Consider the following 16,183-nt stretch of genomic DNA (forward strand, 5'->3'; position numbering starts at 1 on the left):
CTGAGCTTTCATTCTGTTGCTCTCTGGGCTGGCAAAGTCCTGTTACCTCCCTGGGCCTCAGTTTCCTCACTTATGAAGACACTTGAGGTAACAGAAAACCCATCCCACAGTGACGTAAACTTTTCTTGTGTAAGTGAACAGTGTCGGTGGATGGTTTCAGGCCAGGCTTGATCTAGTAGCTCGACCTTGCTATCATGGGTTCAGTTTCCTTCTCTCAGCCTTCTCTTCTATTATGTCAACTTCATCCTAAGACCGTTTTAGTAAGAATATTCTGATTGTGTATATTTCTGCTTTGGCAATACAGGGTTTATATTTGGTCCTCAGAGTACCCATGTCTTATTTAAAGTCTAGTCACAGGAAAATAAATGGATAAAGATGAACCCAAACAAAACAAAACAAAACAGCAGCTTATCATGATAAAGCCAGACTGGAAAGAGGCCTTTGACAGCCAGGACCACCTCAAGGACACACTGATGATGTATTGAGAGCTGCTTCCTGGGAGCATTGCATGCCTGCCTGAGGGGCTGGCGCCCAGCCTGCTCTGTAGACTCGGGGTTAGAGACCTCAGTCATTGCCCGGCTTCAGTGATGACTCCAGGTTATAGTCATCTCTGTGTGAAAATGAAAACGATCATGAAATACATCAGGCAGCCTTGCACATGGATGAAGGTCCTAGCACATACAAGGTCACAGGTGTATCAGGGGTGGAGGGGCCTTTGGTGAAACTGGGAGTCATTTTATGTTGCCTGCCCATGTCCCTGCTTTGCAAGCCGGCTGTGGGATTCCCCGGAGAGAAGACCCTGCAGAGACAGCACTTTCCCCTTTTGCTGGGCTTGGATTACCGTCAGAAGCCGGAGGTTTGGCTGGTGTTAACACTTCTGCAAACAATTTTGACCCTGCCACATCTCCCTGTGTGTGTTCTGGCCCTGTGTGGGGAGGGGTATGCAGGTGACACTTGCCTGAGCAGACCCCTGTCTTGAAAGTGAAATTCATTTCCTTGCCTTTATTTTCCAGATGAGAGGCTGGGTCTTGGTGGCACATGTGTGGGGAGTGATGGGTTTTAGTGTTGACATGAATCCTGCTGCCAGGGTCCTGTGCTAAGATGCACTTTGCGGGGGCCTCACATGGCATTTTTCTTTCTTTTCAGTTTTTGCCAATACATTATTTTCTACAGTCTCTTCTAGGATACTTTAAAAAAAAAAAAACAACCCAAACTCGACTTTGACTTTTCTCCTAGCGGCTGGGGTGGGATGTGGAAGCCCCCAGGTTATGTGGTCCATTGACTAGGTGGCCTCCAGGAGGGGTGTCATCTTGGACCCCCCCCCCAACTATCAGCATGTGAGAGAGCCACCACATCACTCCCAGGATGGGCTAGAGGGTCCTGGTCTGCAGACAGCTCTGCTCAGCTGAGCCCGTTCACCCACCAGGTGGAGGTGCCTCCCAACCAGTGACTCCCAAGACAGAATCCTGTCTTCTCCTGGACACTCATGATTCGGGAGGGTGTGGGTCCAGGGGATGTGTGGGAAAGGATTTCAGAGTGGTTTAATGGGACTTTGTGACCCAAACCACCCAGGCCACTCATTGGTTCCACCACCAGTGGGCCAGGGTCCTGCTGAGGTGTAAGTGGTGCTGGGAGACCCTTGACCTGCCTACCGCAAGAACTCGCCTCCCTCTGGACTAATGAACTTCCTCTCTGAAAATGCAGCATCCCAGGAGGGCATCTGGACCCTCCTGGGTAAGCTCCCAGTGACTGGGGTTTGGCTGCTGGGGGTACGCAGGGGACAAGCTAGGGGATCCTGGAATCGGGGAGAAGAACCCTTGCTTTGTGCCAGGTGCCATCATTAGGGACCTGGGTCTGAGGTCCCCCCAGCTGAGGGGCTCACAGAGGGTGGCAAAAGGCACTTCTGGGGGCAATGAGTGCTCGGGTTGGGGTGGCTGCAGGGCAGCAGGGCTCGGCTGACTTTCTAACAAGAGACACATGAATTTCCCTTAGTATCTGGTGGCGCCGCAGTGAAGCCACATGGGCGATCCCATGATACCAGTTTACAGAAGGTTACTATTGTCCCCATTTCACAGCTAAGGAAACGTCATAGGTCACAGAGCTACTGAGTCCAGAGCCAGAATGCTCCCTCAGGCCCCTGACTTGGCCCCTCAGCCTTGATTTTCTCCAAGGAGGAAAGTCGACCATTATCCTGAAAGCTGTGGAGGGCCTGAGGGAGCTCTAGGTCCTGCGGGTCTTCTCTGTTTCTGATGCGGAGCCTGAAGTTCCGGGTGATGGGGGATGGTTGTGGCCACAGCTCATAGGCACGGAGGTGGGATTGATGTCAGATCTTGGACTGAGACACCGCATTACCTCACTGCCTTCCTCCCATCTCTGGTGCCATCCAACTCTGTGCCCAGATAGCTCCATAGCAGGGCTGCCTGCCGCCCCAGCTCTCCACAGGGATGAGCTCGAGGTGGCCACAGCAGGGAAGTCTGGGGACATCACACCCTTTGAGCTTGTGTCTGAACTGGGTCCTGGCTGGCTGAGGAGAGATGTTTTAAACCATCACAATTCCCAGTGCAGCTAGAGCCCTTCCCTGACTGCATCTCCTTGTCCCCCACACAGAAGTAACTATTGTCCAAGTGTGATGTTTAAACTTCCTACATTTGTAAGCGTACCTCTGTCTATTATTTTTGCCCATCTTTACTCATGCTGTAAATGATACCAAATTGTGTGCTTTTTCTGTAGCTTGCCTTTCTTTTGCTTCACCTTGTGTCTGTGAGATTCAGCCCTGTGAAAATGCGCAGCTGTAGTTCCTACTTTTTCACTGCTGTGTGACGCGACGTTTCCTCATAGGCACGTGCTGGTGTCTGTTCTCCACTGGTGGATGCTTAGATGGTTTCCGGTTTCTTGCTGTTACAGACGAGGCTGTTAGGAATACTCAGTGTGTCTCTGTGTGACCACAAGCCAAATTTGTCTGGGATATTTAGCCAAGATTGGAATTGTGACAGGCGAGAGTGCAAGCGTCTTCAAGTTTCCTAAAAGCAGCTCACTTGGTTTCCAAAGTGGGTCTCCTGATGGGCAGTCCCCCTTCTCCGCTTCCTTGACAACACTTGGTCTTGTCAGATGTTTTTAGTTTTTGTCCATCTGGTGGGGAAAGTGGAATCTATCAGGGGTCTTCATTTGCATTTCTCTGCCTGCCAGTGAGGTTGAATATCTTTTCATATGTCTATATGAAACTTATATATATATTTATTTCACACATTTAATATTCTGTGAATTCGTGGTTCATACCCTTTGCTCATTTTTTGGTTTTCTTATCGATTTCTTAATGCGCCTTCATTTGGCTTATGTATGATAAATGTCTTTCTCCATTTCTTCCTACCAACATAATGTAGAAGGCAAGAGCATGGACTCTGGGGCCAACTGGCAGAATTACATCCCAGCCCTAGCTGCTGTGTGTATGGTGATTTATGTTTCAATGTATCGGAAACTTTCCATTTTATTCAAGAAATCGGTTCCATGTTAAAAGCCTTGATTAAAGAGAGTTTTTATTTTTTAAAAAACCAAACTCCCCGCATGGCCCTGATACCTTTTCTGTGCCTCAGTTTGGGCATCTGTAAGATGGGTGTGATGGGCATCGTCACCCCCTCACGGTGGTGCTGGGAGGATGCATCGCCTCTGGGTCATGATAGGCACAGGACGGACTAAGTAAACCGTGTTGCGCTGGCCCTGCATGGTCCCATCAGACCGCAGGCGTGCTCTCCCTAGCGCCGTGTCCTCGTTTGACGAGATTGGCAGACAGTTCTCTCTGGCTCCCAGCCACCTGGATGACCCTCCCTTCAGCATCCCCAAGCTGCCTGAATAGAAAACGAAGTCCCAGGAGACGATGAAGGGATTGGAAGGCAGCAGCCTCCATGCAACAAAAACAAAAACCTCGCTTGCTAAGGGGAAAGTCCTAACGAGGAGAAGCAGGCAAAGCCGGGCGCCGAGGGTTGGTCTCAACCCTGCGCTTCACTCCTGAGGGTCTGTCTGTGCAGACCCCCTTGCAGACCCTCCTTTCCCCTCGCCCTGGCCTGAAGCTCCACTTCTTTATACCTCAAAGCCAGGCAGGAAGTCCAGAACACAAGATGGTTTAACATCAAGGGAGGATGTAGCTCAGTGGTAGAGTGGATACTTAGCATGCACGAGATCCTAGGTTCACTCCTCAGTATCTCAATTAAAAAAAATTTTAAAGATGATTTAATTTCGAGAATCACTGGAGAAATACGTCAGTGTCGCAGTGTCAACACCCTGCCACCAAGAGCACAGGGAGCTGGGCTTCTGTCCCCGAAACACGGTCTGCTGCTCAAGAACAAGTTTATCCAGGATGGAGGTCCAATTGGGTCAGAACACCTTTAGTTGATTGAACCTCAACGTTAATAAATTAGCTCAATACTGCAGTCAGGAGTTCTTGGGTTTACTGAGTAGAACCTCAGAGGATTTTACAGAAAAGCAAACACAGAAAACAATTAGGTAAAGTTGCTGAATATTAGAACCAGTTTGGGTTTATAGCAAATTTCTGGGCTTTGAAACGGATGAACTATACCACCTCTCTATTGTAAACTCTGCCTTTGGGAGGCCTCTTGGGCCCCACAGAAGGAAAACAGAGAGACCCCTTCGGCAGAACGGTCCCTACTCAGTAAACTGATTGCATATGAAGAGTCTCTGTATGGGAATCCGGGGCAGGAAGTGAGGAATCTAGTGGCAAATGTTACACATCCCCTGTGGCCCCTCACTTCCAGACTTGGAAAGATGAACTTCCAAGAATGGAAGGGTTTTTTTTTTTTTTTGGGGGGGGGGGATGGTATAGCTCAGAGGTAGAGTGCCTGCTTAGCATGCACGAGGTCCTGGGTTCAATCCCCAGTACCTCCATTTGAAAAATAAATAAACCTAATTATCCTCCAAAAAGAATGGAGGTTTTGGACCATTTTAACAGTAGCAATTTATGTGTTATTCTTAATTAAATATTTGCAGATCATGTTTAGAAGCCACCTTCTCAGTCAAAACAATTGTTTTTGAAACTTGGGAGAGGAAGTGTAAGTCCAGTTTGTCCCCCAAACAGTTGCACAAATGAGAATCTTAAGGTTTGAGCTTTTTCTTGGCTAAAGATCCAGCTTCTTGCCCACAAGGAGAAGAAGAATCCAGGCTGGTGTCTATAAACAGAGTTACTAGCATGTGGAGACTTGACTTTGAAGCTAGCTTGGGGGCTCAGTTGTTTCAAATTTAAGCTTTTGACTTATAAGCAGCCCTCAAGCTGGGGCATCCCAACTGGATCATCACTGTCCCCCAGCCCTCAGCCCTCGTCCCCATAACATGGGCTGCGTCTTCCTTGTCCATCTGGCTCCGGGGACCAGGAGCTCCCGTCTGAGGTCAGCCCCTGTTTCCCCACGGTGACTGATCTATGGCCAGTTCTTGGCATGGTGTCCTGGGGCCCCAGTCCTCTCTCTGCTGTGTGATGACCCTGCTTTGCCCGTTTGTCCCTGAGGAAGCAGCAGACCTCCTGCCCCTACCCCTGTGCCACAATAAACAACATATATCCCAACATGGGGGAGCATTCACCGCCCCCCCCAATTCCATCCTGGGATTCCAGCCACACCCGAGGGCACATCTCACTGCATCCCACCTTGGGCAGCTTGGCTGAGTGGCGGGGCCAGGTCCCAGGAAGCCACCTTGAGCAGCAGCTTACCTGCCAGAGGTTGACCTCTGCCAACTGACCATCGCTTCCTTGAGACAGCCCAGTGTAGGTAAGCCCCGAGTCCACCTGGGCAAATGTGAACTCCCATTCCAAGCTTTCCTTCATGCAAAGGTGCTGAGAGTCCCACAAAGACCTGACTTTCAGTGCTGGCTGCAGCCACCAGCCTGGTACCAGGAGGAGCCACACATGAACTGGCGGTGCTGCGCTGATGGTCCGCCTTCAATGCACCTTTGTAAGGTGCTCATCAAATTCCACTTGTTCGACATCACAGCATCCCAGACATCCCCACACCTGTGTGCCCAGGGCCCAGCCCCTTACAAAGCACAGGGTTGCCATTTAACTCGAGGAAATGCAACCAGAGTTCTCAGATCACCTGGAAGAAAAAATTCGATTTCAGACAGTGGGTTGGTGATTCTGCTGTGCCGGCCTCCGGGAGATCAGTCTACCCATCTCCATGCAGACTTCCCGCCTCTGCCCTGGACGTGTGACCTCCAGCCCCTGCCCCTTACTCCCAGGTGCCCTCCCAGGGGCCCTCCCAGGTCTTGGAGTCCATGAAACCTGAACTTTGCGGGAAAGGGCTTATGAAGATTGGTTCTGATGCCCACTGCCACCAGCCCAGCTCCTGCCTGTGCTCCAGTGCCAGAATCTCCCAGTCTGGGTGAGGGTTCCCATGAGCTGGCCTGTCACTGGCCGTGGCCCTTCTCCCGGCCTCAGTGGCTTCCTCTCTCCGGCCCCTCCCCCAACCACCAGGTCTGCCGCTGGGCCTTGAGGGTCTTTCTGGATCTGGGACCCCCCAACCGATTCCCCGGCCAGAATTTCAAAGGCAGCTGACCCCCTTCTTCAGCAAATTGATGAACCATCCACTCAAAATGCGATTTAGAATATCTGTTTACCTCCCGAGCATCTGGAAACCTGGCATTTCAAAGGCTATGTTTGAGCCGAGATCCAATTTACTGCCAGAAACGTGCGTGGAAAGTAACGGAGACCCTCCGATGGCAGTGGAAGTGGCGTCTTGTGAAAAAATTAATCCTGAAACCCAGTGCCGACTCCCCAGCAACCGAATTCATAAGGGAACCGAACCTCGTGGGGCTTGAAGTCAGGCAGCGGAAGGGCTTTTTGCTGGAAGTGTTTTCCCCTGTGCCTGAATCCTGCTGTGGCTCCAGCCCTGGGGCAAGGGCCTGTCTTTCTCTCCGGGTGGATTCCCGGGGCTGGGGGCTCTGGACCCTGGAGAAGCCCGACGTCAGCACATGGACAGAAAGTGCCTCTGCAGAACCTTCTGGGCTCCTATGACTCTGTATTTCCTGTTTCACCAGGGAAGTTGGGCTACTGGATGATACCCTAAAATAAGACCAATCTGTGAAATGGGCCACTAAGTTGGAAAGTGGAGTGTTTTAGCATCGTGGGGGTACATGTGTACTGCATTTCCAGCTGGAGGTTGAGCAGGATGAGGGGGTTATTGCAGGCATGCTTGTCAATCCCTGGAAGAGCCGGCTCTTGGATTTCCCTCCAGTCACAAAGGACTGAGAGGGTCCCTCCTGCATCCAGAGTGGGTCGGAAGGGAACGAGGACACGTGTGTGGCACAAGAAGGAATGGGCTGGGCCATCCACAGCTGGGGAGAGCCTGAATGTTCCACTCTGTGTTTGAATCTCCGGGTTCGTCCTGGCTGCTGGACCGGTGTGGGCCGCCTGGGGGTGCCTGGCCAGGTGGTGGGTGGACACGGAGTCAAGGAGGCAACAGCTGACCCCCAAGGTCTTCCTGGATCTCCACACTTGCGACTTTGTTGGACTTGTCTTTAAGATGAACTGTAGTAGGGGGTGGGGATAAATTAGGAATTTGGGATTAGCAGATGCTAACTACTGTATATAAAATAGATAAACAACAAAGTCCTACTGTACAGCACAGGGAGCTATATTCAATACCCTGTAATAGCCTATAATGAAAAAGAATGTGAAAAAGTGTGTATATATTTCTATAACAATCTAAAGGGGATGGAGAAAGCTTAAAAAGACAGAATCACTGTGCTGTACATCAGAAACTAACCCGACATTGTAAATCAAGTATACTTCAATTTAAAAAAAAGAAAAGGAAAAAAAAATAGGATGAACCCTCTGTTTGGACGAAGGTCATCAAAGGAACACAAGCCCACTGTAGCCAGTGCCAGCCCGAGGCCCCGGGAGGGTGGGAGAGTGCCTCTCTGCAGGGAAGAACAAATTCGTATTTTTCTTTAGAGAAAATGAAAAGTGGTGCTGGGTCCAAGCGGTAGGTGACCTTGCTGCTGAGTTGAAATGCTGCTGGGGAAATGAGAGAAGACGCACATGAAAAGAATGCTAATGAATCGTGGTGGACGGGAGCCCAGGGCCCTGAGTCCCCGCCATCCACAAGGGGTGCCTATAAATAGACACTTAAAAACCGATTCTAAATGGAGTTGAGATGCAGGCCGTTTCCATTTCTGGAAGAGTGTTATGTAAGGGGCTAGGGGCCTGCTGTCATCCCAGACTGCTTTGATGATTCCCTGCCTTTGTTGGGAGCCCGCGTGGAGCCAGTGGGAGTGCTCTGGCTACAGGGGGATGAGACTGTCCTTTCAAGAGACTTGCAGACCAAGGGCAACAGAGGGAGAATGGTGGCTGCCTCCTCCGAGTGTGGCTGGTCCTGGAGATGCTGGACTTCTGGGTGGATGGGCTCCTCCACGGGCCCATGGTGTTCAGGGCAGGGGTGGCTGGGGGCCCAGGATGGGAGGGGTGATACAGGAAAATGTGGGGCAAGAGGATGGCCATGTCCCAGGTCTCAGTTGAGTCTCTGGGATGCACCCTGCCAAGTGTGGATTCTTGGCTTCACACAGGAAAGAATTCAAGAGTGAGCCACAGTTGAATAAAAGTAGATTTACTCAGAGAGGTACATACTCTATAGACAGAGTGCAGGCTGTCTCAGAAGGCGAGAGAAAGGCCATGAGATATGGGGGTTGGGTGTTTAGTTTAAAGTGAAAGTAGGCACACTCCATAGACAGAGTGCTGGTCATCTCACTCAGAGGGGAGAGCGGCCACGAGGCGCAGAGCTGCTAGTTTTTATGGGCTGGGTAACTTCATATGCTAACAAGTGGGAGGATTATTCTAACTACTTTGGGGAAGGGGCTGGGATTCCCAGGAATTGGGCTGCCACCCACTTTTTAACCATGTATGATCAGCCTGGGAGCTGTCATGGAGCCTGTAGGTGTGCCATTTACCATGTTAATATTACAATGAACATATAATGAAGCACAAGGTCTATTGGAAGTCAAATCTCCTGCCATCTTGGGCCTTAAGGTCTACTGGGAGTTGAATTCTCTGCCATCTTGGTGCTAATGGCTGTGTCGTTCCTTGAATGGCTGTGCCCTGCCCCCTTCCCTCCTGTCTCAAGGGGAAGAATGTGTGTGGAGAACTCCAACCTGTCTGGGCTGGAAGACTGAGGCTTCTGGCCCCTTCCCTCCATCCTCCTTGGTCACGACTGGCCAGAGCTGGGGTGGGGGATGCTCAGGTTGACAGAGACCTTCCGGGCTGAACTGCTTGAGGTCACAGAGCAAGCATGTGACAGAGCGAGGAATTGAGGCCCCAGCTCATGGCTCCCAGGGAAGGGTCCTTGCTGCTGGACGTGACATTTAGGACACGCACTAACCTGCAAATCACTTCTCTGGGGAGCCAGTTGCTCAGATGGTCGGGTTTGGAGGCAGGAAGGACATGGCCCCAGCTGGTGTTCGAGAGGGTTTTGTGGGATTTCACCTTCCCACCCTCCTTTAAGGCCGTTGCACATTTTACACGTGGTGACGTGGAGGTCGATGCTGGGAAGGGACGTGAAAGGCAGCAGAAGCAGCTACCCTGGGACGGAAATGGAACAGCTCTGCCAACCTCAGGCCCCCCTGAGTAGACGCAAGCAGGTGACGCTGTGTGGGCTGCTCAGAACGGACACATCTTCAACCTTCCTGGGGACTGACCATCATTGTCCTTTGTCTGATCCGGAGGCATCTGCACTGTGCCTGTTTTGTGTTGCCCCCAAATTCCCAAATTAAAACCCACTGCTAGCAACGTCTGTCCAGGGGGATGAGAACCACTGTCGGGCTTCCTTAGGAAAGTGACAACACGGAGTCCAGAGTGGACCTTTGTGACCAGGTAGAAGCTTATCTGCTGGTGCCAATTGGTTCATCTCGTAGAACTACAGTGGGTTCACTGTGGTAGGTATTTAAAGCCTTGCACTAATTTAAATTTCTATTGTCATCCCCAAAGAATGACATCATCCCCTGTGACTTCAAACCCCGGGACCAGATTGAAGGGGAGACTCCGCAGCAGCACAGCTGTTCAGGAAGCGCTCCCAGCCCTTCTGCTCCCGGGAGGAAGCCATTGCTGTGGTTTTGAAAGGAGCCGAGAAATTCCCTTATAACTGCTTCTGTCTTCAGCCAAAATGGAGGGCGGAAAGGGATCTGGATGGATGTTTCAGGCCAGCACATCCCCGTCCTCTTGTCCCACCCCAGGCTCCCCATCCCGGTCATCATCTGCCCGACCTTGAGTTGCTGATCCAGCCCGGGGGGCCTTGCCCTCCTGGTGCCCTTGAATCTGAGGGCCTTCCTTTCTCCCCAGTTTTGTATCTGCAAAACGTCCTCTGTTCAAGAGGAGGGTGAAACTTGATGGCCTCTTTTCTGTTCTGTTTCCGAAACCATGATGCCCCGGGAGGAGGTGTGGACTGGGAAGCCCGGCAGAGAAGATGCCAGGTGGCCTGCCTCCTCTCTCTTTCCTTTAATCTCTCCTCATTCCCCCCCACACACACACCCACCTCTTCGGAAAGTGTCCCCAAATACTGGTTCTGCCTGCTAGTGGGTCAGGCTTTGTTGTGGGGAAATACATATTCATGAGGACTTTCAGGGGTTTATTGAAATGCCGATAGCCTCTCCTCGCTTTATTTGCCCAACTGTGATGTTAAGGCGGTCACCACGTGATGCAAGACTAAAGACACGTTTTAATTACTTGTGTCGGGTAATTTCTGATCATCTCATTAGAACTACAATCGGCTTGCTGTGACAGGTATTCAAAGCCTTGCGCTCATTTAAATTTCTGTGCTTGCAAGAGCTCTCTCTATGTGAGCGCCCCGGATCATTTCTGAAACCAAAGTAATTTTCTCTTTTCTTCGGTTTTATTCCAGAAAGATTTCATCACTGGGAGGTTTTCCAGGACATCACCAAACCGCTCTTTTTCGGTAAGGAAGAGGAGGGCATCTCGCGTGGCATGACGTTTTGCTTCTGACCTGTGTGACACGGGGCCGTTTTACTGGAGGGACGTTGCCCTCGGCGTGGGACTGGGCAGTTGTCCTAGTTTTTACTCCTGGGCAGCTGTGTTACTTACGTATAATCAGTACTAACCTGAGCACATGGGGTCTGAAGCTGGGGTCTGAGTCACAGCCAAGGGGCCGATGAGCACTGGAACCACTGGGGGGCGTTTCTGTTGCCTGGAATCGCCCCTCCCCTCCCCCGCCCCGTCCCCTCTCCCCGGCCCCGTTCCCCTCCCAAAGTGCGCATGCCCCGCCCCTCATTATACTCCGTGCTTCTGTAAACCACAGTCCTCATGGATTCCTTTACTTGGGTAACTCCTACTTAGATTCCTATTTATTTATTTATTGGTTTTTTTGGAGGGGGTAATTAGGTTTATTTTTACTTCTGAAATTTATTTGTATATTTACTTATTTATTATTTAACAGAGGTGCTGGGAATTGAACCCAGGACTTCCTGCATGCTAAGCACCAGCTCTACCTCTGAGCTATCCTCTCCTCTACTTAGATTCCTATTTATATTGAAAGCAGCTACACACCAGCAGCAGTAGATCCCATTTGAAACCTTTCTCCATCGAACCTTTGTCTGTGACTAGTCTGCTGGAAGTCTACCATTTTGAAATATTAGGATTCCAATTGGAAGACGCTTACTCTGGTTAAAAAGAGTGCTCCTAAGGTGACCAGGAATGAGGGGTGGTGGCCCCATGGGTGAAGCTGTATGGTGGCCCTCATCCCGCAGACCCACGGTTGGCACTTGGCTTGCTCTTGGCCCAAAGGACCTAAGGGAGCAGATTTGCACAGGTGCGTAGCCCAGGTGCCAGCCGAGCGACTGGTACAGGGGAAGTTTGGAGGAGATGGGTTCTGGGCTGAAGATGCTTTGAAAGACACCAGACTCTTGCTAGTAGGGGAGCTGGTGTGTGGGTTGGGGTAAGTTTGAAAAAGAGAATGTCGTCAGTAGTGAGGAAGCTGAGCCGGGTGTGGTGAGCGTGATGCCCAGAGCACGTCTGAGCATCTGGTGGATTCCGTGGGTCCTTATGCATTCAAGGGAGGGAGTATCTGCCAGTCGGATGGGCAATGCTGGGCATCTGTCCAAGGTGTCATAGGTAGGGTGGCTTTGGGACTCCCAAAGGAGAGGTGCATTCCCAGTGGGGAAGCTCTGTGCCAATTCTGAGGATGAAGATGACCACCAGTGGAGATGAGATACTGGAGGGTCAAGACATGGTTCAGAACCATTGTTTGGCCTCTGGGACAGCAGAACACAGGCCTTGCTGCTTGGAGCTGCTGGGAGACCACCGTTTTGTAAAGCAGGGTAACTGCACTTATCTTACTTGTTAACCCAGCATCTAGGTAGCTGCTGTTACTCACTGTGCTTTGCTTGGGTGCAAATTCCCTCACATCACATTGGGGGACGTTCTTGTCACAACTGTCCTGGGTGGATTCCACAGTGGCTTTGTGGGTGTTGGGGTGAAGTACATTCATAAGGCACCTAGAAGATGTAGAACAGTCAGCTCCCTCCAAGGAAATGGAGTGGGTAACTTCACAGAAGTGGCCTGATTTTTCATGGGTTTTGGGCATAAGAATAGATGAGTATTTTTTTGACCTTTGACAACCTTAAAGTTGTCAGTCTTTAAAGGTTGTGAATTCACTTTTGTGCCCCCAACAGGACCTTTTCTATCCCATTTGACTCTCTGTTTAGTCATAAACAGCCTTAAATGCAGTAGATGGGTCGACCCATCCTTTGTGAAAATGGTAAAGAAGTTTGGGGGGTTTCTGGAAAGGGAAGTGCTTTGGATTGTTGGCTGTAAGGGCAGCTGGTGAAGGGAGGCGTTGCTGATGGGGAAGCAGTCTCACCGATTACAGTGAAATTCTGACCTGCTGGGAGCCCAAGCCACCCAACTCCATCCACCTTCCAGGGACTGTCCACCATGGAACTGGCTTCTTGAAGATTTTCTTAAGGAAACTGGAATTGTCATGGCATTCTGATGGAACTATGGGGCAGTTCTGTTTGTGCCTCTACGGTAGAAGGTATCTCCTTCTTCTGAGCCCAGAAAAGACCTAGTGAATTTTTATGTATCCCGAAATGCCATTAGAGCATTAAAATCAATTGCAGCTGACAAGAGGCTGAGGGCCCTTGCCAGCCGTGCTCACCCATCTGCGGTGTAATGGGCCCGTCGTTTAAGTGAATATACTCATCAGGGTTTTCTTCCCTGCAGAAAAGCATATTTCTTCTGTGACAGAAAATTGGCACTGAAATGGATATTTTTAAAATGTCAGTGATGCAAGAATGAATCTCTGTAAGATGAACTTGGGAGGGAAGAGACCTGGGTTTGTTTGTTTTTCTGCTGCAAACAAGCCTTTCTGTAACTTCAGAATACTCACGCTCAGAGTGTGTCCGCTGTCTTTTCCCAGGATAACTCTGTGAATATGTTTCCACAGTTTAGGTCTGGAGCTGAGTCCTATTTCTTTATCCCCTCACTGGGAGAATGAAATCCTAGGCCTCCCTACTCCTATGATATCTCTGTTCTACAGGCCCTTGATCTGTGAAATGCATGAATCAGAATTATATAAATTCCAGTGATTATCCTGAGGCAACGTGGGAGGGATTAAGAAGCTGTATTTAAATTATGGTCAAGGCCCAGAAAAATACGTCAAGTTAGAAGATGTCGTGTTGGTGAAAATGGCTGCCTAGTAGGGTGTTAGCATGCCCTTGGCCAAGTTCAAAGACAGAAAAATGCATGTCAAACTGGCCAAGGATGTTCCTAAAATATAAGATCCTAAGAGAAGCAGAGAAGTTCCCAGATACCAGGCATTGGAAGAAAACACAACGTGGAGTGAAGGGAAAGCTGGCATAGGAGAGGGGTGGGCAGTTTCCTGACGGGGAGCTGCAATTAAGATTTGTGATGTCTGAGTAGGGAGAGACTGAATGGGACCAGTGGGACACCCTGTAACAAACTCCCATGTGTCCAGGAACCCAGGAGATGGCAGACGTGTTGCTGACCAAGTGGGAAATGATGCAGGACAGGTGGTTGTCCACATGGGAAAAGATCAGATGAGATCCCTACCTCACCACATACACATGAGTAAATGCCGATAGAATTCAAGGTCAAAATGATGAGCAAGATGTTAAAATCCATAGAAGAGATTTTCCATGTGCCCTCAAGGCGGGAAAAGGCAAGACCCACGCACATGAGCATGGACCCATCATAAAAGGCTGGTTAGTTGAACATTAATACCAGCACCTTCTTTTTTTTTTTATTGAGTTATAGTCATTTTACAATGTTGTGTCAAATTCCAGAGCAGAGCAAAATTTTTCAATTATGCATGAACATACATATATTCATTGCCACTTTGTTTTTTTGCTGTGAGCTACCACAAGATCTTGTATATATTTCCCTGTGCTACACAGTATAATCTTGTTTATCTATTCTGCATATGCTTGTCAGTATCTACAAATTTTGAAATCCCAGTCTGTCCCTTCCCACCCCCTGCCCCCTTGGCAACCACAAGTTTGTATTCTATGTCTACAAGTCTATTTCTGTTTTGTATTTATGTTCATTTTTTTTCTTTTTAGATTCCAAATATGAGTGATCTAATATGGTATTTTCTTTCTCTTTCTGGCTTACTTCACTTAGAATGACATTCTCCAGGAACATCCATGTTGCTGCAAATGGTGTTATGTTGTCATTTTTATGGCTGAATAGTATTCCATTGTATAAATATACCACAACTTCTTCACCCAGTCATCTGTTGATGGACACTTAGGCTGTTTCCATGTCTTGGCTATTGTAAATAGTGCTGCTATGAACATTGGGGTGCAGGTGTCATTTTGAAGTAGGGTTCCTTCTGAATATATGCCCAGGAGTGGGATTCCTGCATCATATGGTAAGTCTATTCCTAGTCTTTGGAGGAATCTCCATACTGTTTTCCACAGTGGCTGCACCAAACTGCATTCCCACCAGCAGTGTAGGAGGGTTCCCTTTTCTCCACAGCCTCTCCAGCATTTGTCATTTGTGGACTTTTGAATGATAGCCATTCTGGCTGGTGTGAGGTGATACCTCATTGTAGTTTTGATTTGCATTTCTCTGATAATTAGTGATATTGAACATTTTTTCATGTGCCTATTGATCATTTGTATTTCTTCCTTGAAGAATTGCTTGTTTAGGTTTTCTGCCCATTTTTGGATTGGGTTGTTTGGTTTTTTTCTTATAATGTCATATGAGCTGCTTATATGTTCTGAAGATCAAGCCTTTGTCGGTTTCATCATTTGCAAAAATTTTCTCCCGTTTTGTAGGTTGTCATTTTGTTTTACTTATGATTTCCTTTGCTGTGCAGAAGCTTGTAAGTTTAATTAGGTCCCATTTGTTTATTCTTGCTTTTATTTCTATTGCTTGGGTAGACTGCCCTAGGAGAACATTTTTGAGATGTATGTCAGATAATGTTTTGCCTATATTTTCTTCTAGGAGGTTTATTGTATCTTGTCTTATGTTTAAGTCTTTGATCCATTTTGAGTTTATTTTTGTGTATGGTGTAAGGGGGTGTTCTAGCTTCATTGCTTTACATGCTGCTGTCCAGTTCTCCAAACACCATTTGCTTTATTCCATTGTATATTCTTGCTTCCTTTGTCGAAGATTAGTTGACCAAAAGTTTGTGGGTTCATTTCTGGGCTCTCTATTCTGTTCCATTGGTCCATATGTCTGTTTTTGTACCAATACCATGCTGTCTTGATGACTGTAGCTCTATAGTATTGTCTGAAGTCTGGGAGAGTTATTCATCCAGCCTGTTTCTTTCTCTTCAGTAATGCTTTGGCAATTCTAGGTCTTTTGTGGTTCCATATAAATTTTATTATGATTTGTTCTAGTTCTGTGACCAGCACCTTCTTTAAGCGAAGGGACACTAGATAACATTTAAAGCAGATTGCCTCCTAGAATAAATATCTGTGATGCGTTTGCCGGGAGGGATTAGTATTCTGTCTGAATAAAGAATTCTTTCAGATCAATAAGAAAAAACAACACAGTTGAAAAAAACGGGCCAATACTACGAAGAAGAGGGGGTAGGGGTGATACCGTTGTAAAACCTGAACGGTGTATTTGTGGAGGTTTGTTACATCATCCTCTCCACTTGCTTCTGTGTGTTTGATAAGTTGGGAGAAGAAGAGGTTCTGTGAAACACCTCAGCAT

General features: G+C 48.6%; 1 protein-coding gene across 3 annotated transcripts in view; it reads left to right on the top strand.

Annotated features, from left to right (window-relative positions):
• The window catches only part of APBA2 (amyloid beta precursor protein binding family A member 2), a 176,597-nt gene that overhangs the window by 67,242 nt on the left and 93,172 nt on the right, over nt 1-16,183 (top strand). For all 3 annotated transcript variants that reach the window (XM_031440458.2, XM_031440457.2, XM_031440460.2), the window contains exon 3: nt 10,884-10,937. The gene's annotated coding sequence lies outside the window, so the exon portion shown is untranslated. The remainder of the gene's footprint in view (nt 1-10,883; nt 10,938-16,183) is intronic.

This window comes from Camelus dromedarius, chromosome 29 (genome assembly GCF_036321535.1).
Source record: "Camelus dromedarius isolate mCamDro1 chromosome 29, mCamDro1.pat, whole genome shotgun sequence".
Taxonomy (NCBI): Eukaryota; Metazoa; Chordata; class Mammalia; order Artiodactyla; family Camelidae; genus Camelus; species Camelus dromedarius.